Source organism: Sinohyriopsis cumingii, chromosome 14, assembly GCF_028554795.1.
Source record: "Sinohyriopsis cumingii isolate HCF-2022 chromosome 14, ASM2855479v2, whole genome shotgun sequence".
Lineage (NCBI taxonomy): Eukaryota > Metazoa > Mollusca > Bivalvia > Unionida > Unionidae > Sinohyriopsis > Sinohyriopsis cumingii.
In genome coordinates, this window is record NC_142974.1 from 45,317,439 (window position 1) to 45,344,396 (window position 26,958).

Consider the following 26,958-nt stretch of genomic DNA (forward strand, 5'->3'; position numbering starts at 1 on the left):
AGACCATTACATATAGCAAACACTGAGACCTAGGCGACATATAGCAAAGGTTACAAAACATTTCAAGGGAATGAACTTCGAGCAAGGTGAGGGAAACCAGACTCGGACGAACAACCCTTTAGATAACACTATGGAAACATAAATACCCCATCAAAAATTCTAAAAACTAAATTTTTTATATAAAATTTTGTTTTAATAAAACGTAGAACACATCTGAGGGGGAAATACACAAATATAAAATACTTTTTATTTTTTGGGGGAAATGGGGGCATCTGTCCGTTGCCCCCCCCCCCACTCCCAAAAAAGTGTGTGTGTGTGTGTGTGTGTGTGTGTGTGTTATTATACCCATTACATTACTTGCAAAATATATATGGTGCTGACATTTTCGGCAAGAGGGAGACCTACCGATATTCTGCATATAATTATTTTAATGTTTTTCAGAGCGAGAGTATTGGGGCCTGATCTGTTCAATATATTTCTCAACTGATACAGCAGGTATAATCAGAGGCGTAGCTGGGGGGGGGGGGGAAGGGGAGTACATATGTCCCCGGGCGCCAAGGTACAGGGGCGCCAAAATGAGGCTTACAACGTTACATTATAATAAGTAAACAAGGGTAATATTCAAAAATGTGATTAAACGGGGAGGGGGCTGGGGCGCCAATTTTATAGTTCGTCCCCGGGCGCAAAATATCATAGCTACGCCTCTGGGTATAATAGAGACCCCCCCCCCCCGCCCGAGTTTGCCACAGAGCGCTCGTGTAATATACGGTTTAATACAAAATACATGATTGTGGGCAGGAATATACAAAATTTGGTCGATATACATGATCGTTGGTATCTATTCAAACGAGGGCCATGAAATACATTAGCAAATTCCTACAGTATTTTAAGGCAGGCGATTACGAATTATTTAAACCACGTTTTTCATCTGTCACAGATTTTATAATCATTTTGAAGTGGCTGCTTTATCTCGAGGAAAACGAGCGGTAAGTGTTATACAAAACAAAATCTTAATAGCAATTTGATCACTTTTGCGTCATTTGACAGTAAGAATAGTAATAAATAGAGGATAATTTCTTTTCCTACGTTAGGCCTAATACCTGGTATGTTTTTTAGTGTGGTACACACACAAAAAACAACCCACCCACCCCAAAAAAAGCACCATTTTAAAAAACCCACAAAAACGAGTGCCATGCCGAAGCCACGGGCTAAAATGCTTTATTATCATTTTTTTTTATTTATAGCATCAATCACAAATTGAAATATATACAGTATTAGCGTTGGAAAAGAAAGTTTTCTTTTTGTTATATTTTTTTTTCTCACCCTAGCGAAACACTTTCTGCAAATGACCTTAATAAAGAAAAATAATAAATTAACCTAAACCACTTTGAATGTCGACCGTATCTTTTATTTACACGGCATCATGCGCGGAAGAAAATACCAACTGAACCGGGATTTCAGACAGCAGATGAATTGAAGTTGATTCATTGAACATCATTAGCAATTGTACAATCAAACAGATGCAACAATGAAAAGTGGAACTATGAAAAATCGAGAATGTTAGATTTGCGAAGGATTTATTCCGAATCATTGTCTGCTAATAGAGAATTCATGTCAGTTGCTGTGTCGGCGATGCCCACACAGCGCGCCGTCCAAATGTGAAGTTGCGTTTTGCTGACAGACAAAACACTGTGCCATAATTTATCTGATGGCATGTAAAGAAGCTGCTTAAATTATAGTATTTAAAAGTTTCTTCATTTTGTAAGAGCTCAAGAAATTAATTCTGGTTTGAAAGACAAGATGACGGTAAAACTCAGAAGACGTAGCTGTACAGTACCGTTGGTGTTGGAGACGTCATAATAAAGGTAACTGCGTTAACTTCGCTTTTTGTTTGGTAATTTGTTGGATATTATCTTTTGCTGATCTTCTTTGAGCTTGGAGTAAATTTTACATTCTGAACATTTTTATTTGCACTTATCTGCTTAATATGTATTGCTGGGATATCATATAGAATATGAAGTCAGTATAATGGTACTATATTACATATTTGAATGATAAAAGACTGGTAAATGATATAATGATAAACTACAAAATAAATAATTTGCCCAATATCCCAAATATGTTAATTAAAACAAACATTGAATGTAAATTCAGATATAATGAGCAGTTGTAAGAAGTAAGAAATAACATTTTATCCATTGAACCTGTTATGTGTTATCATCATCAGTTTTAAAATAAACACATGGAGACAAGTTTGCTTAAATTCTAAAATTAACACACACACACACACACACACATATGGTATTTTAATCTAATACAGAAATGGTGACATTGATATATGCAGACCAATAGTTTTTTTCTTCTACAGATATAAATTAAAAAGCCTAATTCTGAGAGTTTCACCTACAACATTCATGATGGGAAAGGGCCACTAATTAAGAGCTGACATATGTGGAAGAAAAATACCATCCATGTTGAAAAGGGCTAGAGGTAATGTGAGAAAACATAATTTATCAATCTTATTTAACATTATTGTTGATATTTTATCTCAACTGGTCAAAAGGCTAAGTGGGTTTATGTAATGGTCCAGAGTGTGTTATTTATTTCACATCCCCTTCTGTCTTTCAACAGTAAGAAATTAGCTACTCTGGAGTCCATAGTTCTGATCAATTTGTTTATATAAAACTTGGTTTTGGGCTTAAATCAACATCTTGGATAAATCTAATAATGAGCAAAATCCAAGTATATACATGTGATCATGTATAAGATTAGTTGAGTTTTTTAACCAGCCTAAAAGCCATACTTCCACAATATAGGCTAAAATCATTAAGTTGTCCTTGAAGTTTGATGAGTGTTAACCATTAATAATAATAAGGTGATCTTTCATCTGAGTATGTTACCACCGCATGTAATATTTATACATGTAGTGCAGTTTTTACTAAACGTAGAATACATGCTTATATAAATGAGATCTAGATTGAAGAAGTGAAGATGCATACAAATACATGAGGTTATAACCACTACTGCTGATTCAAGTTTGATCATGCTTGGCCATTGGGCTTATAGAGTCAAGTTTCACAATGATGCTTATTATGAGTGTGATAAAGGTATGGTAGTGAAGTGACCTTGCATCTGATTGGCAGAGTTTCTTATGATTTGCACAACAGTGTTTATGATCCAATTTAGATCTGACTTGTTTAATTATTTGCTTGTATGTCTGAGGCTATAAGCAAAATCTATGCATATAATGTGGTGGTTCTACATCTCACTAGCCATTCTTGCTACTGCTCTTAAAACTATTTCTCATTAATTTCATCAGACTTGGTGAATAGATTTATCTCATCAAGATATAGCAAAAGAGCAATTTTGTAAAAAAAATATTCATTCATATTAAACTCAAATTCTGCATCTGATTGGTTGACCTTGCAAATACTATAAGGGCTCTATTTCTGACAAAAAGATTATTTTGATCTAATGTAGCAGAAATGCTTATATGATCAAAACATTGAACATATTTGATGACAAATAAGAAATAGTTTTTCATGCAAATTTGATAAACATTGATAAATCGGTTCATATCATTAAAAGCTTGGAAGAGTTTGATTACATGCGAGACCATCACATATTAATCATTCTTTATTTAGAGAATTATTTTTGTCAGGATTTAGTAAAATATGTAAAATCAATATGGACTGGTTTTGTTATGTACAGCAACACTAGTTGTTTACTGAGTACTGAGGGAATTGGAGTAAGGCAAGGGTACATTGCAGTAGGTAACCTGGTTGACTTGATAACAGGATTTTAACACAAACATTTTTATCAGGAGTCTAGCATACTAACCATTGATTCACTGCAGATCCTGCCCCCATTAGTTACCTTTTAATACATAAAGCATTTGGGTTTTTTATGTCACAAATCCCATAGGGATTAAAATTAACATCATGGGTCTCACTGGATAGTTTCGTATTTTGACATCCCTCTAATTTTTAAGGTAGAACGTATGAACCTAATTATCACAAGCCTAGCATTTATAAATTTACACATAAGCTAAATCTATAATGTGGTTCAGATTTACTTTGAGTTAGGCATGGAAATAGGTTGGCTTGTTGGTGACTGCCTGTCACAGTTAGATGAGCATTGGAGATCATATGCGTAACTTAGTCTGCAAATGAGCTGCCGACTTTTATTTGTGTCTGCTACAGAGGTAAATATAAAAAAATCTTGATGGTAGAGGGGTGATGAAAAGTATGCTAATTTGTTATAGTACTAGTGAACTTTATTCATGCATAAGGCACATACTGATTCTTTTAGTTGCCTTGTCACAGAAAAATATTGAAAATAGCTATTTCTAGTAAAAAATGAATGTAAAATGTACCTGCATCCTTTGACCCTACCAGAACCAAACTAAAAGCTCAAATTTGTGCAGCTGCTTTTGCTCATCACAAACATAATTGGGAGTATAACTGCTAACCCTACCCTCTAGCACACATTTCATTCATTCATTGGATTAAAGTCACGTGCACCTTTTGGTATGTGCGACTGTTTAGTTTGTACACGTTTGTGTACTTTTTGAATTTAGCGATTAACTTATACAATGCCCCCAAGCAAGCAAGCCGAAGCCCAGGTGCCCCAAAAGGTCCCGCCCAGGCTCTCATCGCTGCAACCTTCTCCATCGTTGTACTCCGTTGGTGGTCTGTTTCTGCATCCTGCATCTCCTTCCTCTCTCATTTCAGGCAGTAACCGAAGCACACCAGCAGCAGTATTATGAAATTTTCGTTGCAATCAATGCCAGTTCCCTATATTTATTGGGCTATTCCTGTACTATCTTGCCAAACATGTGATTGTCACATACGCTTCAGATATTCCTGAGTTGTGAATTTTCCTATCTTTTGTAAGGTCTATTAAATTTTGTGTACTTTGCGTACTTGAATTTTCCGAAAATTTTTTCACATCTAGTAGGCTTTTAGTAGCCCTTTATTTTGTTTTGGAGATCTCAATTTGGTTAAGTATTTCGTACGTGTGGCTTTAAACCAATCAGTGTGTTTCAGGGCCAGTAAGTTGTTGGTCAAAAGAGGGCTTTCGTGGGTCAGAATGAAAGCCCTATGTGGTAAAATTTGTTTGTAAAAAAGAAAAAAAAAAAGAAAAGAAAAGAAAAAAAAGGTGGGTAGGGAGTGTGTATGCTATATTTGTGTGATGGCTATAGACATTTTTGTTCATTTTTCTGCTTTTCCCACATATCCCGACAACACACATTCACGCTCACTTTCTCATTCACACTTATAAGTAGATGTGGGGGGGGGTGGCCTTATTTCTTTTGTTTGATTTCGGGAAGGCAATTCTTTTCATACTGGGGGGTGGGGGTGGTTTGATTATTTGAGGCATACTCTTTTCATTGTTTCTGCCTTCATTCCCCAAGGTCTGCAAGTGTCCTGTTCTTTCTTCTTTTACTGCCTTAGGACGTTTAACTTCATTCTGTGCCTTTTCCTGCTCTTCTTTATTTCAGCTCTTTCTGCCTTATCCCGTGTCCGTTTCTGTTTTGGTCTTCTCGTCCTTTTGATACTGCCATGTTCGCCGTGAGATGTTTTCTTCGAGGGAGGTGGTTTGATTGCCTTTGTTTCCCTTCGCTTTGACCACTTGGCTATTTACCTGTTATTTTTGTTTAGCTTAGCTATTTGTGATTTATTTTAATGTATATTTTTTTTATTTTTATTTTTTTATATTTTTTTTATTTTTTTTTGATCCTACGGGACCTAGCATGCCGTTATAATTCCGAAACAGTGATTTTGTAATATTTTGTCCTTATCTGGTTTTTATTGTTCGGGTTATGATCGGCTGTGCCAGTCTGTGAACCCACGATACCGAGCCGGCCGTCACAATTCCCAAACAGTGATTTGTAATATTTTGACTGGTCTTTGATTTACTTTTTTATATTTTTTTTTGTTTTTTTTGTTTTTTTTTTTTTTCCTTTTTTTTCTTTTTTTTTTTTTTTTTTTTTTGAACCTACGGGGCCTAGCATGCCATTATAATTCCAAAACAGTGATTTTGTAATATTCGTCCTTATCTGGTTTTTATTGTTCGGGTTATGAGCGGCGGTGTCAGTCTGTGAACCCACTAGCCCGAGCCGGCCGTCACAATTCCCAAACAGTGATTTGTAATATTTTGATTGGTTTTTTTCTTTTTTGGTTCGATCTTTTAGGTTTATTGGTTTTAATTTCTTTACATGGTCTCTCTTTATACCCAACCCTTCATTCGGTTTAGATTTGTCCCCTTTTGCCTATTTTGTTAATGAATGTCATGATGTTATTATAGGTCATTCCTATGTTATTGTTTTTTGCCACAAGTAACTCCGGGTATGTCCACCGTTCTCCTATTTGTTCCTGTTGAGATTTTAGTTCGGCCCTTTCCTGGTTGTATTTGGGGCATATATTTATTAAGTGTGCGATTGTTTCTGGAGTTGGGCAGTAGGGGCAGTTTTCGGTTGGTCCCCTTTTTATGTGTTTCCCTGCGCATCCTGCCAATAGTGTTTTACCTGTTCTTATTCTATTTATTATTGTTATATCGTATGGATTTTTGAAGGTCGGACTTTCGACTTTTCTACTTACTTTTTTCATCATCGTGTGTATTAGACTGTTTGCATCCGATTTTTCCCATAGCTCTTGCCACATGTCATTGATCTTGTCCCATGTTATTGATTTCAGTGACGCTGTATGCTATATTTTGGGCTTTTGGTTCGTTTGTGGCATTTTTTGCTTCTGCATCTGCTTTGTCATTGCCTGGGATTATGGATGTGAGAGGGTATCCATACGAATTCAACGTGTTTGTTGTTTTTTTCAATCTCTTTAAGTAGCGATCTTGCATGATTAATCATATTAGGTCTGCTCTTGGATTGGTCTGTTGCTAACGATTGTAGTACACTGTAAGAGTCGCTTAGAATGACTGCCTTAGTTGTGGGGTATGTTTTGACGTATGTTAATGCCATTAGTATTGCCATGAATTCTACCGTGTATATAGCGCATTGGTCTGGGAGTCTTTTTCCAACGGCGACATCTAATTTTGGGATCACTATCCCTGCTGCAGTTTTATTTGGATTTTTGGTTTTTGATCCATCTGCGAAGATTTGCGTGTATGTCTCGTATTTGTTGTCAATGTACGTTAGTATTGATGCTCTTAGTCCTATCGGGTCATTTTGTTTTTGTCCTAGTTTACGTAAGCTAAGATCTATTTGTGGTGTGGGACAGGTCCACGGGGGGTCTGGGTAGTACCTTATTTTTTCTGGGTTGATATTTGCGATTTGAAATTTCCTTTTTAATTCTATAATTATTTTCCCACTAGGTATTTTTTTATTTTTTCCTTTTGTATCGAATGGTTTGTCGCATGCTAAGAGGGCTTGTAGCGTGAGGTGGTTGGGTTGGTGTATTGATATTCGAGTCGAGTATCGCAGCATCAATTCCTTCCGCCTTAGGTCTAGCGGGGGTTCTCCTACTATTATTAAGATATCTTGTGTGGGGGTACCATTTAGGACGCCGGTGCATACCCTTAGCGCTTTTGATTGGACTGTGTCTAGTTTCTTTAGTAACGTGGTGTTCGCCGCTCCATATACCTGGCAACCGTAGTCCAATTTTGCTCTTATAAGTGCTCTATATAGGGTAACGAGTGTTTTTTGATCAACCCCCCAATTCACCCCTCTGAGGTTTCTGTGGAGGTTGATGTCTCGTTTGCACTTCGTTACGAGTTCTTGGATATGAGCTGCCCACGTGAGTTCGTGGTCGAATTCCATACCTAGGAGTGTCGCTTGTTTTTCGAATTTGATGGGTACCCCCTTTAGGGTTAAGTTTGGAGTGGGTGGGGGGTGGCCACCTCACGGATTGAAAACTATGCCTACTGTTTTTAGAGGTGACAATTTAAATCCCCATTTATCTGTCCAATTTCCTATATCGTTTAGTCCTTTTTGTAAGTGCTTGGTCGTTTCTCTGCTGGCCGGGTTGCCAGTTTTCCATACGGCGCTGTCATCGGCGAATTGGGATAAGTCAAGGTGGTTGGGTTTTACCGCTGTTTCCAGGTCGTTTATCATTATATTAAATAAAGTTGGGCTGATTACGCTTCATTGTGGCGTGCCATTTTCCAGTTTGTATCGTTCGGAGTAGTCTTGTCCTAGTCTGACTTGTATCTTTCTATCGGTTAGGAAGTTAGCAATAAATTTGTATATATTGCCAGTTATTCCGTATGGTTTAAGTTTACTTATCAGTCCCTTAGTCCACATTAGATCATATGCTTTTTCCATGTCTAAGAAGATGGCTGTAACATATCTGGATTTTTAAAATTTTTCTCTAGATGCTAATTTGACAGCGGTTTCTAGTCTCATGAGTTGGTCTATTGTGCTTCGGTAGTTGCGAAACCCGCTCTGTGTATTAGCTAGTAGTCCTTTGCTTTCTAAATGGTATTTCAGCCTGTTGTTTACCATAGTTTCCATTATTTTACATATATTGTCTGTTAGTGATATGGGCCTGTATGATTTTATATCGCTTGAGGGTTTTCCAGGCTTAAGAATCGGGACCACTACTGCCTTTTTCCATCTTATAGGTATGGTACCGGTTTCCCATATTTTATTAATGAGGTTAAGTGCAATTGTGACAAGTTTTTTGGGTAGGTTCTTGTACATTTCATACCCCAAAGTATCCTCCCCGGGGGATGTGGTCTTTTTGCCGGCGAGGGCCTTTCTCCATTCGGCTTCTGTAAACGGAAGGTTTAGTGGGCCGTCATTATTTCCTGCTTCCTTTATGTTGTCAGAGTTGCTTTCCTCAAATTGCCTTTTATGATTTTTAAACTTATCCTCTAAGTTGGTATTGCTACACATGTTGGCGAAATAGTTTGCGAATAATTCTGCCTTATGTTTGTTGTTTTGTCCAGGTATGTTGGGGGTTATTGATTTAGTTTTGCCTCTCATTTTTTTAATTCTTTGCCACACCTCCTTCGATTTTGTGTTAATATCTAGTTTTGAGCAGAATTCTCTCCATGAGTTTTGTTTAGCTATCATAATAGTTTGTTTGGCAGTTTTTTCCTTTTCCTTGTAGTAGTTAAAGTCCCTATTATTTTTAGTTCTTTTGAATTTGTTTAGAGCTCCTTTTTTCTCTTTAATTGCTATTTTGCATTCATTATTCCACCAGGGCACCGTGGGTTTGGGTGCTACTCCTTTAGTTTTAGGAATTGTTTCTTGGGCCATTGTGTTAATGGTTTCTATTAATTTGTCATTAAAGGTGTCAAATGTCCCGGTGATATATGGTTTCTGGGTCGATTGAGTCACCTATCTGTTTGAACCTAATCCAGTTGGCCTGTTCGTATTTCCATCTTGGTGTGAAGGACGCTTTATTTTGAGGTATTCTAATTTGTATTTCTATATTTATAAGGTAATGGTCACTTCCCATAGGGTCGCTTTCATCAACTTGCCAATCAGAAATGCCTGTTAATCTTGGTGTGCATAGAGATAGGTCTATTGCTGATGTGTGGCCTGTTCTGTCATCTATCCGGGTGTGCATTCCGTTGTTTAGAAAAACTTAGTTGCATTTTTGTGCCCATTTTTCTACAATTTTTCCTTGAATGTCCGTCTTTTGACTCCCCCATAGTTCATTGTGCGCATTGAAGTCCCCGCATATTACCACCCATTCTCCACAGTCTTTAATCATTTTGATTGTTTCGTCTGCACTTAAATTGCGCTGCTCATTTGTTTCATAGAGGTTAACGATTAGTACCTGCTTAGTTTGAGCGGTTATTTTGACTATCTGTATTTCGAAGTCATTGGGCGGTCTACTATCTGTTAATTTATGCATTTCTGATGTAATTCCATCTCTAACAAAGGTTGCTAACCCCCCTCCTCTTGCTGTGGGGGATCGATGCTTTAGGTATTTGGTGTTGTAGCCTATGATGTTTGGGATACGTGAGGTATCATTTAGGTGGGTTTCCTGTATGCATATAACATCTGGTTTTCTTTCCTGTTCAAGTATTTTGTTATTTAGTTGGTCAGCGTGGGCCCTAAGGCCGCGTGCATTCCATTGCCATATTTTGATTTCTGCTCTGGAATCCATCTCTAGTGCAAAAAGTCTTAATAGTTTGTTTAATTTACTGTTGTTTTCGTTTTATGTGTGTTTCCTACCAGTGAGGGTGCTACCTATTTATTTTGTTTTTGGTATCCTGATTTTTGTTTTGGCCTGCTTATAGTTTACCCCATGGGAGATCATATATTCGACTATTAGGGCTTCTCTAAGAGCCCTGGGGCATTCTGCGTGGTTTGGTTTGTGGTTACCACTACAGTTAGCGCAGTGCTGATTGGTGGCGCTACATGTTTTCCGGTCTGGGTGGTGAAGACCACATTGATTGCACCGGAATAGGTTTCCACAACTCTTAGAGTAATGCCCCCAATTTTTGCAGTTGCCACAGAACCGTGGTTTGTTTTTGAAAGCAAAAATTTTTTTAGCCTCGAGTTTTTCGGCTATTTCGATAGTTTCTGGGGTGGCGCCCTTAAAAAAGAGTACCACTGCAGTGCTATCCTTTCCCCTTCTTGTTTTTAGGCGGATTGCTTTCTCTACTTCCTGTCCTTTACTCCTTATGTAGTCTACTATTTCATTGGTTTTATTTTGAGTTGATACGTATATGACTCCTTTGTTGTGTGTTTTTGGGGGGTTTGGGTCTATGTGTTGTTTTGTTCTGTTGTGTCTAGTGACCTGAACATTTATTTGGCCTATTCTTTCAATTTCCATATATTTGGCAATCTGTTGTTCAGTGGTGCATTTGATTATCAGCAAGTCGTCTCTAGTGCTTTTAAGCGTGAATTCTCCTTGGTGATGTTTGTTCAATTGCCATGCTATGGTTTTAAAGGCTAACTTCGTTATTTTGGAATTTACTCCCTTGACGAAGAGAGTCAGTTCAGCGGGGTGTTTCTTGTTTTGGATATTTTGCAGACTGGTCTTTTTTCCCCTGGTGTTTGTCTCTTTAGCTGACTTTGTTTCGTTGTCCATAACCGGCTTGCTGGGTCTTGTATTCTGACAGTTAGTGTGTTCCTTATTCTTTCTAACTGGTATTTGGGATTTGGTTTTCCTATTATTCTTACCTTTTGTTGAGTCGTGTGTGACTGCTTTATTTGTGGTAGGGTGAGGGCGTTCTGTTTCATCTAGTAGGTTCTCAGTTTGAGTCCCCTGGCTGCTAGTGTTTTTAACCAGCGTGGTCTGGGTTGTTTTTGTGCTTGTTGAGTATTGTTCCTCAGTTTGGGTACTCATGTCGGATGTAGTTTTGCGGTTACTCGGTAGATTGTCCACATTCTCGTTTACGCTTGGTGACAGGTAGAGTCTACTCATCGAGTCAGTTGGGGTCGAGTTGAAAATTGGCGTTAAGAACTGTATCTGTCGTTTTTCTCTTAGGGGGGATGAGACTGCTTCGGAGTAAGTTTGCCTTAGTTTATCTGCCTTTAGGTTGACCAGGCAGCTGAGATAACTGTTTGATGATGTGACATTAATTTTGTTGTTATCCATCTTGAGTTTCTTTATTTGATGTAAGGTATATATGACGGGATATTTCTTTAGTTTTAATCCTGGGTTTGTTTTGATTTCTTGCAATTTATTTGAGTTTAATTCTAGCTTAAAGCTATCTGTCTTAACTATACTTTATTCTACTTAGTACTATGAAAAAGCAACAGCTGTAAGGGGATATGCAAATAGCTTTTATTCTGATTTGTGTAATTAATTATTATATTACTATTATCCAATTTAAACTTATTGAAAATTATTTTCTAGCCAAATGGTCAAAGTAAAAGGTTTTACTTACCCCGATCCAATTTTCTTTTTAAGATCTTTAGAGTTTTTAAATACAGCCTTCTAATTATACAAGTTTCATTACATTGGTCAATAATTAGTCACATGTGATGACACTTGTAACTAATCAAACCACAGCAACTGAGAGCAGACTAAGCACTGATATTTATATGGTACAGTGGCAATATACAGTCTGTCTGCCGCAACACATGAAACAAACTGGACAAATCTGAAAGCCTTGAATTTGACTTTATTTATCTGTATGGTAGAACAGAACCTGAGTTGAAAAGCTTTTAAAGAAAGACCTTGATATCAAACCTAATAATAACTGCAGGAGTTATATTATGGATAATTAACCATTCTCTCAGTTTCAAACTGGGCATTCCATCCCATGGGGTTCTAAATGTAAACCAAGTGTAACTGATATCCTAATGAACTGTAAAGACCATAGCAGCACAACAGCAGGGGACCAGGTATGTCCAGATCCAGAAATCACAGACCAGTTTCAAACTGATGATGAACCACATAAAAATTACACATCTGCTAGAACTTATGTTATGAAGATAACTTAAATTGCATTATTATTAATCCTCCTCCTCACATTCATCATAATTGAGATGCATCATATATGTTTTATTGTAAAATAGTTTATGCAACATAATTCAGTGAAGACCTTTGCTGCCAATTTACCAGTGAACCATTTGTTTCAATGAACAAATTTTATGTTGTAACGAGGAGCATCATTTAAACATTATGATACACTTATCATACCTGTATATGAAATCTTAATACTAACACTTATACTTGCAATACTACTACTAATAAAAACACCTGCATTGATAATTTGATTGTTCAATTGGACTTGTATCTAAATGATCACCAGCTGTATGAAAAGACATATTTTAATATATAGATATTGGATGGAATACTAGTTACCACAATTGAATAGTCATATGATAAATGATATATTATTTTAAACAATTTATATTTGCAGTGAAACATACTTTTACATTATTTTCACTTAAATTTCATTTATAGAGCAGTATACTCTGCATTCATTAAATTACTGAAATGGTTATAATACAACAACAAATACTGCAACTTCCAGAATCACAAAAATCAAAAGATATAAACAAAAACTTCCCTACATGTATCAACAGTTGTCACTTAATAGACAGAACTCTGAAGATTTAGAATAGGATGTTAACAAATTAGGTATTCAAGTTAAAAAGAAAAAAATACCAAGTAAGCTTACTACCAAAAAATCAAACAATAACAGTGAATTTTAGTACATTCCCAGGAAACAGAATATATGATTTTTCTTAACTTGATCTGATACATCTTAAATCTATAGAAAATGATTCATATTATATGACTAAAATATTATGTAAACAAAAATTCCATCACTTTTTTCAGATGCAACATGCATACCCCAACCCATCCTTCTTGATCATAAAGTATACCAGCATTCCACTATAAGATGGGGAGCTGTAGTGGCTCAGTGGTTAGCTTTCTGGACCTGTGAAATAAGGTAGGTTCAAATTCTACCATCAGACCAACCTGGGTTAGCTACCATGGTGTGTCCTTGGGCAAGGCACTATACTTAAAGTGCCTTGGCACTAAATAACTTACTTGTGTTGGTTTACCATAAAAGGCCAAACCAAACACAAAAAAACAACAACTTTAAAATATGAGTTTTGTCAATACTAAGTAATTGAAAATCATACTGAAGAAATGTTTTTGTTAATACAGATTAATGGATCTAAAAAATCTCTTTCTTCTGCAGGAGTTTAAAATGTTAAATTAAAAAGGTCATGGTACACATTGCTTTGTTCGTACACATCAGGCTCCGTAACCCATATCCAACTAAAAATTTTAGTAGAGTCTGAATAAAACATATTTTAATCTGGATGATAATATTCTTTCTCCATTCATATATTACACCACCAAGATTGATCCAAATAAGATTACATTTTACTATAACACTGAGGATGAGTATGCCTCTTAACAACTTACAAATGTGGAGAGAATGGAGTTAAACTGAACTTTGATTTCTTTTCAACCATAGCACAAGATGATCATTTATTATGAAAAAACCTGAATAAAGTTGGAGTTCATAACCATGATAGTCTTGATACAATATAAATTCAATATATTATTGTTGTCTTGAGGTATAGTTCTGTATATTACAATCTCACACAAGATCAGGGTATATTTTAGTACCATACAGTTAATTCGGGATTGTATTAATACCTATTCTGGTGAATGAACATTAAATAAGATTTACTATTTTGGAACCAGTTGCAATAAAGTTTACTAAACAAGAGAAAATATGACTTTACTATAATATCTAAAATGTAAAATCTGCAAACAGAATACTTGCTTGACTTTACACTTCAACTATATCATAATATTTATTTGAAATGAATTTATACAAATGGCATTAAATTGGGTTTCAGGCTGGTAATGACAATGGTAGTAGTGAATAGGGACGGTCTAGGGACTAGGGAACTTCCATGTTAAAAAGGGTATATCCACTCTGGGGACTATGTAATTTAACATGGGAGAAAAAAAAAAATATCCATTCTAGGGACAAGGGGAATTTAACATGGGAGAAAGAAAAAAAACTATTCACTCTAGGGACAAGGGAAATTGAACATGGGGAATAAATCGTGGGACTGTCTTGGGACTAGGGGAAATGGAACAGGGTCGGGACCCTATTTTAATAAGGTCCCGACCTGATGGGTCTATGAAAATGGAACAGGCGAAAATTGAAACAGGGAGGGGTCTCTATTTTTTTATTATTTTTTTAAACAAAAAAATAAAAAAAGGGGTAGGCAATTGAAAGTCAAGATCTTTTCGAGAGATAGGAATGGCCCTGAAAAGGGCCTTTGGTTTTATGTTAATATACATAAAGGGCATCTGTGACATCTTCTTCTTGACCTTAGGCTGTGCCTGACTGCAGGACCATAGATTAAGACTCTTTTGTGGCATCCTTGATGCCCCACATAAGATTCTTCGCATCCACAGGCTGGTGTCTGTCCTGTGGATAACTGTCCAGTTGGATCGGACATACATTGATATGTCCGTCCGGAACATCATCGAAGACACAAGCGTTGAAGATTGTACATCGGTCCACATGTTGGGGTGCTGAGTAACAGGTGAAGGAATGCAGTGAACTGTACTTAATTATAGGGGGAGGAAGGATTGAAACGGATTGAGTTTGTTGACCAATCCAAACACGCGTTACAAAATTCAGTCAGCCCACGTCCAATCCGAAGAGAGCAGTCTGTGACGTCACATAGTCTATATAGATTCGCTAGCGCCTGTGCGTAGTCAATCTAAGCGACAGTTTTTCAACATGACGGAAACTCAGAAAACGATCAGTTTGGGTGCACTGATGGTGGAGACTACCCAAGGGAACCCAGACTTACTTTCAGAAGAGGTGAATTGGGATTTTGTGGATTTTTTTACCTTGCAAGAATTTGTTCCTGAACCTTCGTCACCTTCTCCTTCATTACCGCACATGGAAAATTTTAGACAGAGACAGAAAGAAGAATTGGAGAAATTTATACAACAGCAAAAGGAAGCGGAACAAGCTTTTCTCCTACAGCAACAGCAGCAAGAAGAAGAGGTAAGAAAAAAACAACAAGAAGAAGACGCAGCAGCAAAGAAACAAGGGTGTCAAAATCAAACGGTCACGGTACTGTTAGACATTTTAGTTAAGAAGTCTGAAACAGATGTATCAGACTTCTTTATTACGGCCGAAGAGAATATGACCTTCCCAAGCTAAACACTCCAACCCTGTGACTACGCCTACTGCACCATCCTTAGTGATTTCAACGAAATCATCATCAACAGTACGCAGTCCAGAAGTAGGCCTTGGCCATGGCAAAGGCTTAAGACAGTTAAAGTTGATTGTTTAAACTCACCCCTTACACCAAAAAAGGCCCTTTTCAGGGCCATCCACGTCTCTCGAAAAGAGATAGGCTTTCAATTGCCAATAACTAAAAAAAACCATTTTACCCAATAGTACCTGTCTGTGTATGAGTGTGCGTGAGTGTAGGTTCTTATTTTAAAATCAAAACCCAAAGACACTTACCTTTTATAATTAATTTATTCTTTTATAAATATTTACAATTCACAATTCACAACAGAGCACTTTAAAAAGTTCATAGACTTATTCTGTCTCATTGTTCACTCTCTGTTTTTTTAATATCTTCACCGTCATAGTCTTTTCCTCCTCTTCCTCCTCACTTTCTTCCCTTCTTTTCTTCTCCTGTTTCTTTTTCTTCACCTGTCTGTTTTCTTCCTCTTCTTCTTCCTCTTCCTCTGAAGAATCCCTCTCTTCTTCTGACTCCTCTTGTTTCTTTTTTGGGCAGTCTGGTGACCAATGTCCTTTTTCTTGACAATAATAACAGGTATCTTGACTTTTGTCTCTTCTAACCCCTTTTTTTTCTTTTTTGACGGTCTGGACACTCTGAAGACCAATGCCCTTTCTTCTGACAGATATAGCAAGTATCTTGACTTTTATCTTGAAAGGAAGGAGAGTAGTCCCTCGGCTGGTCTGAAGAGAATTTTCTAATGACCCCTCGCAAAGCTCTGATGAAACGTTCGATCTTGGTAGTCTCTTCCATTGTTGTGCTCAGTTTGAGAGTGAAATGAATAGTGAAAGGACAAGACACATACCCTTTATATACGCTGGTCTGCTATGACTATAAATTAATTCATGGTGTTTAAACTTTAGTCATTTGACTTTTTGCTATCGAGATGAAATGATCCAATTCATTTGAGAAGAAAGAAGAAGAAAGTAAGAGGCAGAAACGTGATCTATCGCCTCGTACTAGGGCTGAAGTCTTGGCACAAATTCTTGCCAGTGATTTTGAAGAGGACATGAGTGAACCAGAATCCAAACCCTCTAAACAAAGTTTACCACCCTTAGTCAACCCTGAAAAGTACTATGACATTCGAGAGACGGAAAAGCGTCCCTCTAGAAAATTTAGAACTACGGCTTACAAATACACAGTGAAGTTTAAAGATTTCAAGTCTGAAGTACTGTTAGAGAAAGCAAAAGGGTTCATCACCGACATGTGGGATTCTTTGCTCACCACACTCAAGCGACAATGTCAACCCAAAGAAGATGATCGCTTGAGACTTTCCATACAACATGACGGCTTGAAATCCCCTGTTTGGATCGAGTTTAGCAGCCCTGCAGAATTGACCACTTCCAAAGTCATGGACAAGATTCAACACGTGCAACAATCTAATGACCAGTTTGACATCACCGATGGAAAAGCCACACTGGACATGACCCACGTCTCTCCTCCTCAAGGGACCGGACAATGCAGAAAGACCTTATTGGTCAACAACCTTCGCATTACCAAAACAAGTCTTGTCCAAATTAACAATTTTCAAGACCACATGTGTTTAGCCCGAGCCATCGTGGTGGGATGAACCTATGCCGACAAGAACGACATGGTAGAATGGAAAAGAGCCTGGGAGAACATTCGAAAATCGAACCGAGCCAAACAACGAAATGAAGCAGAACTTCTGTTACAACAAGCATGCCTGTCCAAAGACACATCCTGTGGCATTCCTGAGATGCAAAAATTGCAAGATGCCCTAGCTCCACGATACACCTTGAAAGTGCACCCTCAAGAAGTGCGCGGGTCTCTGTTGTTTCGAGGGAAAGACTTTAAGGATGGAAAATACATTCACCTCTATCATCACGATGACCATTTCGATACCATTACCACTATCACTGGATTCCTGGGATACAAATATTACTGTGAGAAATGTGACTTATGATGGTTATAATAATCGAGAGCAACACAAACATTGTGGATTGAAATGCTCAGGATGTTTGGCCTCTCAACCCTGTCTGAGCGAAGGGCAAGAACCAGTGCATTGTCCTGCTTGTCTGCGCACATTTGTCAGCCCTGCCTGTTACCAACAACATCTGAAGATGCAAGGTTCACAGAAGAAATGTGCTTGTCAACTCCTGAGATTGTGCCCAATGTGTGGACAAGGTCTATGTATCAACAGTACCAAGGCACACGTATGTTCAGGAAAGAAAAAATGTCACATTTTCACTGCATTGTGGACTTGGAACACCAATGCTACATACAAAAATACCAATCCCAACCAGAGAAAGAGGATGGTCACAAGAAGAAGAAAGGCAATTTCATCTTTTTCGATTTCGAATGCATGCAAGAGACCAGTATTCACATTCCTAATTTCTGCGTGGCTCATCGAGCGTGCGAGAAGTGATTCAAGAACCTATCTTGAGTTATTGCCCTCACTGCAGTAAGATTCCTGGAGGGCGTGAAAAAATCTTTCGAGGACCGAACACACTAGCCGATTTCACACAATGGGTCTTAGACCCCATCGACAAGACGTGGAGCCAAGAGGACATCGAACATTATTATGGAGATTGTCATTGTCATGCCACGGTGATGGCTCACAATTTCTCCGGATACGATGGACAGTTTCTTTTGAGATGTTATACGGAACGTGGCATCGAGCGTCCTAAAATCACTTTGAACGGAGCCAAAATCATTTTCATGCAAGTGGGACAAGTGCAGTTTAAAGATTCGATGAGCTACTTAGCCATGCCTTTGAATCGAATGCCTAAAATGTTTGGAATGACAGAAATGGCTAAAGGGTACTTTCCACACTTTTTCAATACAGAAGCCAATCAACACGCCGTTCTACCCCATTTGCCTCAGGCTCGCTATTACGACCCTGACAACATGCGTACCGAACGAGAAACTTTCTACGCTTGGTACCAGGCTCACGCCTCCGACCCTTTCGACTTTCAGGAAGAAATGCTAAAGTATCGTCGTTCCGACATGGACATTTTACGGCGATGCTGTGGAAAATTTTGAGAACTGTTCATGGAACACGGAGGGGTTGATCATTTAAAAGAGGCTTGCACCATTGCCAAAGCGTGTTCCTTAGTCTACCGACAACGATTCATGCTTGAAAACACTGTGGCTGTCATCAGTCCTCAAACGACCAACTATGTCAAACGTCAATACTCGGTCAAAGCCCCATGCTGGTTGCATTACTTGTGCGACAAGGAAGACAAATGGATTCAGCATGCCCGCAACGGACAGGGCAAAAGATCATCGGAATGCATTCGGTCAATGGCTGGGACTTAGAAAACCCCAAGATCATGTACGAGTTTAACGGCTGCTTATTTCACGGATGTCCCGTCTGTTACCCTGACCGCGGCACTAAAAATCAGTTCTTACAACGAACCATGGAAGACTTGTACCAGGCCATTTGTCAGCCACGCCTAAAGTTAGAACAGGAAGGATACCAAGTGGTGGAAATGTGGGAACACAAATACAATCACCGTTTGAACACCGATCCCGAGTTTAAACGCCTCATGGAAAGTTACCAGTTCATGGACCCCCTGAACCCAAGTAATAGTTTGTACGGAGGAAGGACCAATGCCACCTGTTTGCTGTACCAAGCTGACGAAGAGAAAGGAGAAGAAATCAAATACTTGGACGTGTGTTCACTGTATCCCTACGTGTGCAAATATTGTTGCTTTCCTGCAGGGCACCCACAATTGTTCACCGAACACATCGACCTAAAAAACATTCGACAATACGAAGGCTTGATCAAGTGCAAAGTTTTGCCTCCCACGAACCTATACCATCCCGTCTTACCTCGCCATTGCCAAGGCAAACTGATGTTTCCTTTGTGCCGTACTTGTGCTGAAACGTGCAACCAAGATCAACCTTGTCATCACACCCAGGAAGAATGGGCCTTGACGGGGACATGGGTCAGCGTAGAATTGTTCAAAGCTCTGAACATGGGATACCAACTGTTAGAAGTGTACGAAATTTGCCACTTTCCCAAGACACAATAATTCCACAAGGGTGACCCCACGCAGAAAGGCATTTTCGCAGACTACTTGGATGCCTTTTTGAAACTGAGCAAGAAGCCAGTGGCTATCTGTCCTGGTGTCACACTCCCGAAGACCAAAAGACATTCAGAGAGAAATTCTGGGCACAAGAAGGCATTACTTTAGATCACATTGAGAAAAACGAAGGCAGGCGATCGTTTGCCAAAGTGATGTTAAATTGCTTGTGGGGTAAAATGGCACAATGACCGTGTTTACCCAAGACGGAGTATTTGACCGAACCTTCCCGCTACTTTCAGATGATTCACGACAAAGCCAAATTCATGAAACACGTGGACGTCGTTCGTGAGGATTTGATCTTGGTGAATTACGAAGAAGATCTGAACTTTGTAGAAGATGACCCCTTTGGAAATGTCATCATTGCAGCTTACATGACAGCTCATGCTCGCTTAAAATTGTACGAAGCTTTAGAACTGTTAGGGGAACGTGTCTTGTACTTTGACATGGACAGTTGCATTTATATCGATCACCCGAGTCAACAGCACCCTGACATCGAAGGAGACCGCTTAGGAGCCTGGACAGACAAGCACCCCGATGACAAGATTCTAAGTTTCGTTAGTGGTGGTCCCAAAAATTACGGCTACGAATACTGGGCCAAACAAGGAGAAGTGCACACGAAGTGTAAAGTGAAAGGACTTACTCTGAATTATCGTACCAGTCGAGTGGTCAACTTTGGCATATTGAAAGAAGCCTTGCAGTCTAGAGAAAGTGACCACCTATCAACCCAACAAGATTGTACGTTTACCCACACACCACATCGTCAGTCGACCCTTGGAAAAAGTCTATCAGATCGTGTAGCAGAAGCGAGTGCGGCTTCCCACCCACTTTACTTTGCCGTATGGACATGTCGGTATAAAACATTGGTTGTAAGAGGATAGCCACCCACCAGAAGGATGACTTCGCCGCAGCAAGAATTGAGTGAGAAATCCAGTGAGAACTCCAAGTTCAAACCCTACCATTTTCCAGTCTTATTACCTGACTATTGTGATTGTGCCCGTCGATTGGACACGTTTCAAAAATGGCCTACGGATAGGGAAGGATTACCTTCTTCGTATGTTTTAGCTAGAACAGGATTTGTCTACTTCGGACCTGAGTCAGGATTGGGATACGAAGTACAGTGTTTCGCTTGCGGACTGAAGTTACGAATGGATCTATGTATCTACAAAGATTCAGCTATTCTGGAACATACTCGATGGTCTCCGCACTGCCCTTACCTTTCAATGGCCTTTCCACCCATTAAACTACGGTACAATTATGACGGTACCTTAGAGACGGTACCTTCCAAAACTAGACGTAAACACATTGCATCCTATTTCATTGTTGTTTCTTTTCCACATAATAGCTTATTTTTTATAAAATGTTAAACTTTACTAATCTTTTTTCAAGATCACTTTAGTTTGCAAAAATATATCTTGTCATTTATTGGCATTCTACATTGAATTTTGTAAACTAGCTATAAACCTGACCTAATTACTCAACTTAACTGCTGACAGAAACAGTCTACAGTAAATGTATTTCATTTCTATAGCTCGATGGATAAACATTACATCTTTTAAAGCTGTGCACAGAATAGGCCGACATATCACGAGTCAGGAAAACATGGGGGTGGTATCCCCTGTGTCCAAAATTAATATCATTTTGAATAGAATATTCTAGTGACAATTGCCTCTTTTCAGATGGTAAGCATTGCTTTTTTTTATTTTCATCAATCTGTCAAATTCGGTATGCATTTTGCTTTAATATTTGAGATGGAAACCTTAGGTGCATAGAAATGTCAGACAGCATTGTACATCATGAATGGTGTCCAACATACTTTTATGATCATAAAACAAAATCCCATTTTTTAGTTATGGCCACTGATTTAAAAAATATTCATCCAAGCTAAATATAATAATAATAATAATGAGGACTTTGTATAGCGCCTAATCTTTAGAAGCTGTAAGCGCTTTGCAACATTAGACAACATAAAAACATACACAATGATATGATTACAAAAACAAACACCATGAAATTAGAAAACATAAAAAACATGCTGAGAATATTTAAGGTAGTTAACATTATTAAGTCATTAAGTTTGTTTTTGTAGTCAGAATAAGTAGTTTTGAGAGCACTCTTGAATGGGATCACTGCGTCTTTGTGTCTAAGTTCAGTGGGCAATTCATTCCATGTTGCTGGGCCCTGGTATGCAAAAGAATGCTGTCCATGTGACTTTGTTTTCATAGTGAGAATAATGAGTATGTGATTGTCGGAAGAGGAGTGTAAGTATCTTGCTTGTGTGTACACATAGGTGAGGTCGGATAGGTATGTTGGACTAGAGTCTGTCAGTGAAACGTAGCACAGAGAACTAATGTTGTGTTTGATTCTGGATCGAATGGATAGCCAGTGTTGGGTACAGAGCAGCGGGGAGGTGTGCTCTGATTGTGGTACTCTAAGTATGATCCAAGCAGCTATGTTTTGAACTTTTTGAAGTCTCTGCAGTAGATATTAAGATGAACCAGACAGAATTGAGTTACCATAGTCCAGTCTTGAAAGCAGTAATGAACACACAAGTGTTTTAGTGGCATCAACTGAAAGATATCTGAGAATGGAGCTGATGCGTCTCAGCTCAAGATACGCAGCCTTGCATATGTTCATGACATGTTGGTGCAATGTGAGAGTACTGTCCAGAGTAACACCTAGGTTTTGTACTGATTGTGTGAATTTAATGTTGGTGTTGCTGATATTTATTGTGTGAGGTAAAGGATGTGAATGAGAAAGTCTTTGATAAGTAAGTATGGCTTGATTTAAATTGTGTTTTTCATGTGACTTGCCAGAGATTTTTAAATGAATTGATAAAGTAACTTGAGACACATTTCAAAGTACATGTTTTAAAAATATTCCATTGATTATTGCTGGCATTTAGAAAAATGCAATGCATCCTTTGTTGTGAAACTTATTTTAAAACATTGTATTACTCATGCAGAAGCCTGCTTGAAAACTAATGGCAAAGCAAAGGCAAATGGAATGGAAGAGACCATATCAGAGACCCTCAAATATGCACCCAACCAACGCAGAATGATAAAAAACAAGGTAATCCAAATGACTCTTATTTCATCAATATTGGATTCAGTTTCGTCTTTTAAAGCATAGTATTTGCAAAGCGGATGCATTTCTAAACTGATAACAAAATCAGCTTATCCTATTGCCCAGGACTATCAGAGCTAGAGTCCAGCTAACTACAATATGCATATATCTTGTCTGATCGGACAAGTGCTTCCATTTGGAATTTTTATTCACATGAAATATTTGGATGAAATAAATTCATCTTTGTGCAAATTGATTGCACCATCCACTTGCCAGAAATGACAAGTAAGTGCAAAGTTATCTTGTATCATGGCTTAACGATAGTAAGGGAAGCACAAGTGCAGTGAAGAAAATTTCATACATTTTTATAATGCTGATTAACATGACTTCTGCATATGTAACTAGTGCTGAGATGATATGACTTTATTTAAGCATTACAATTTTGTTTTAATTTGCAGGTGCCTGAGCAGAAGAAGTAATAGATAAACTTTACAGTGGAGTTGGAGACTGATTCTGATTCATAATCTTAATTAAATCTAGAAAATAAACATTAAAGTCATATTAAAATATCTGTTGTATTGTTTCCTTCTTTCATTTTTCTCTTAAAAACAAATGTCTGAACCTTTAGTCTGTAAATTCAGTGGATTCCTTATCAGCCCATCTACTTTTACTTTACACCATGCTACTTTAAAAAAAAAATGAATTATCCCCATTGGGGTAGGTCCCCCCAACCCCCCACCCTACTTTGTCAACTTACCTGCCACATTTAAATCTAATGGAAGGCCCTGCTGTAAAGCCTGTTAGTAAAACTACCCAACAAGAGGATTTCATACATTTGCAACTCCTAGATGGATGGTAATGTTTTCATTTTTGTAATGTAGATTTGGACATTCTTGCCACCAATATGGAATATGTGTTTCAGAAACACAAGCAGCTTTCATCAGATTTGCATATAGGTTTTATATGTTGTGAGTATGTTGTAGGAAGTTTTTTTAAATAACATCATATGAGATGATGCCAGTGGAAATGGCAGAAAAGTGTCTGTATTGTTCACCAACTACACCTTGTTCTTACAAAATGTGGCTGTTACACATTCCCATGATGATGTCACTGACAGCCATCAGTGAGGAATGCCCCAACAAGCATAATACAAATTGCTTCCATTGTAATTGTTACAATTCCATTCTGACCACTCCGGTGTCCTAGTGGTTAGAGCGTCCGCCTCAGAAGCGGGAGGTCATGGGTTCAAACCCCAGCCAAGTCATACCAAAGACTTACAAAAATGGTATTAACAGCTACCTCGCTAGACGCTCAGCATTAAGAGGTTAGTGTTAGGACTGATCGGCCTGGTGTCAGGATAATGTGACTGGGTGCAACATCATACTACATGTTTGCAGCATGATGCCCCAGTGCTATACATCACTATAAACTGCCACACTGCAGACATCGTAGCAATATGACTGAAAAATTATTCAAGCTACGTTAAAAATCCAATCACACACACACAATTCCATTCTACGATCCAGAACCAACACTAATTCCGTACTACAGTTCTTGCATTTCAATCCAATTTTGCTTTTGAAATGTAGTGCCACTCAATTCATAATGAACCCATTCATTTCAAACACTCGCAAATACTTATTATTCCTGTCTACAACTGAAAAATATCTATATAAAAAAACGTGTAACTGTGTTTTATGCAAGGGCATGGAGATGCACAAAAACTTGCACCTGAAGCTTGAATAAAACCCCGACTGTGGATAAGACTTTACCCATCGATTACCCCAGCTTGGGGATAAATTCCGACCGTGGCGATTTATTATATATCCTATGACTGCTCCAGCTTGAGGGCAAAATCCAAGCACATCCCTAAAAAGATAACAGGTATAGCGGCTCTTTACCTTCTGTAAATGCCACTTGAGCTTCCTGATGCTGTTGTATCTGCCATTTGACAGAATCACGAATGTGGATATATTTCTTAATTGCCTCTAGTTGTTGAGCTAGTTTAGCTGTATGAAATTCCTTTGTGCAGACTCACTCATTATTAATATTACAACAGTGATTTAATTACACATCACCTGTCAGCACACCGATGATAAGTCAGTTATTTTATAACACACCAACAAGCTTGCCCCTTGCACCCCCCCCCCCTTTTTTTTTTATTTGGGCACCTGTGGACATGAATCTGCAAGGCTCAAATTGTCATTTTTAATATAAGATCTCAACATTTTTAAGGCCTTAATTTTAAAGACATCCTTAAAACCCCCAAAAGGTTATCAACTGGATCACCAGCCTTCGTTTAGAGTAACAGCAAGTATATATATATATTTAGGTCTAAGGAAACACAATAAAAATGTTTGATTTAACAATGACATATTTGCCTCAGGTCTGTGATCCTGAAGTGAATATTAACTGTCCATTTATTTTCTTGGCTTTTCTTTACTAGGAAATTGATTATAGAGATTTCTGCAATGGTGAAGGCAATGTAAAAATTGGTTACTATAACATACTTTTTACGCCATGTTTGAAAAAATAAATCCAATGGAAAGGTTATAGTCTGAAAATCTTCATTAAATTAAGTTAATATAGGGGAAAAAACTTTAAGAGTTCATAAATATTTTTCAGTGCTGAATAAAGATATAACATAACACTTTCTGCTGTGATTTTAATAGTTTCTGAGAGCATGAAAAATTTCTAGAACTATAATGTATAAATGTTTTCAAAAGATTATATTAATATGAGGGAAAAATCTGTTATGAAATAAACTGACAAGATCTTGTATGAATTCATGTTATCTTTAAATATGATATTTGTGTGAAAATATCTGGAAGAAAAAACAAGATGGTGCCACTCACACATACAATGTGGTTGCCACAGTAGCCATATTAAGAAACTTTTTATCGCTACTTCTGAATGGATAATTGTGTCAGCGTGTCAACATGTTTTACAAAATACTTATGTTGATGTCTAGCAGGTCCTGAATGAGAATTATGGTGCTGTACAGACATCCTATAAGGCCACCAATGTGGCCATCCTGAAAATCTTGGTATAACTACTACTCCTGAATGAATCGTCATATCAGTGAAAGACTTCTTATGTCTAGTTGGACGTAAATGAAAATAGTGCCAATCTAACCTCCAATATGGCTGTTTTAATGGGCATCTGGAAAACCCCTTCCTTGCTACTTCTCCTAGATGGCTGGTCATTTTGACATTGTGCTTTCACTAGATGACCTATTTGATGTCTGGTTGGCCGTAAATGGAACTATGCATATGGTTTTGATGTCTAGTTGGTCCTAAATGTGGTTTTTGCTGCTCATAAACTTCTAATGGTATTATAGTTGGTTCCTTAATGAAACTGCTGTACAAAATTAAAAGGCCTTCTCACTTTCTGTCAAGTTGGATACAATTATCTTTACCAGCTAGGATTTCTTGATCCTCTTTTTTATACATCAACCCTTCACATATGTAGTTAGCTAAAACAGTATTTTGAACAATTAATTGCCCTCTTGCAAATACAATCCCAATTGCATGCTTTTACCAGTGTGAGAGCTCCTTATATAAGTAGCTAAGTATTCAGTAACTGAATTTCCACATCCACATGCATCAACTCAGAATTAAAAGTTGCAAAACATATACAAATTTGAAAATCTTGAGACATGTGTCACTTTGCATGGTGGGTGTTATGATTTAAATGCAACAAGGAAATTGAATTAGGGTTAATTTCTTTAAGCTGTATTCAATCATGGGGCCCTGGATTATAGAATGGTCTAGGCATACACATCACTAATCAACTCTCTCTAGTCCAACCAATGTGTGTATATGAGAAAGCTTGCCAGTAGCGTTATGTGTGTTGATTTCTTCCAATAAATATGTTGGCTGCCATGTAAAGTCTATGATGTCCTGAAAAATGGTATTAAGCTCCATACAAGCAACCTAAACAATCAATGATATAATGGAACAGTAGACACCATTTTAGCTAAATATGCCAAGAATTGATTTAGAGACTTGGTTAGTGATGATGACTTAAAATTGGCAAGGGATTAAAAAGATAAAAGAAATGACCTTTCATGGCACTGTAATATAACAAATGAGGAAAAACAAAAGTTTATTGCATTTGAACCTTTTGTTTTTTCACAGTTTCAATTTAAGTCATAAGGCC

General features: G+C 37.9%; 1 long non-coding RNA gene across 1 annotated transcript; it reads left to right on the plus strand.

Annotated features, from left to right (window-relative positions):
• The first annotated feature begins 1,457 nt into the window (after positions 1-1,457).
• Positions 1,458-23,366, plus strand: LOC149783682 (uncharacterized). Its single transcript, XR_016414054.1, has 5 exons — positions 1,458-1,865; positions 2,369-2,490; positions 13,215-13,329; positions 22,697-22,803; positions 23,256-23,366. It is a non-coding gene; the product is annotated as an uncharacterized LOC149783682 (long non-coding RNA).
• The last annotated feature ends 3,592 nt before the right edge of the window (positions 23,367-26,958 follow it).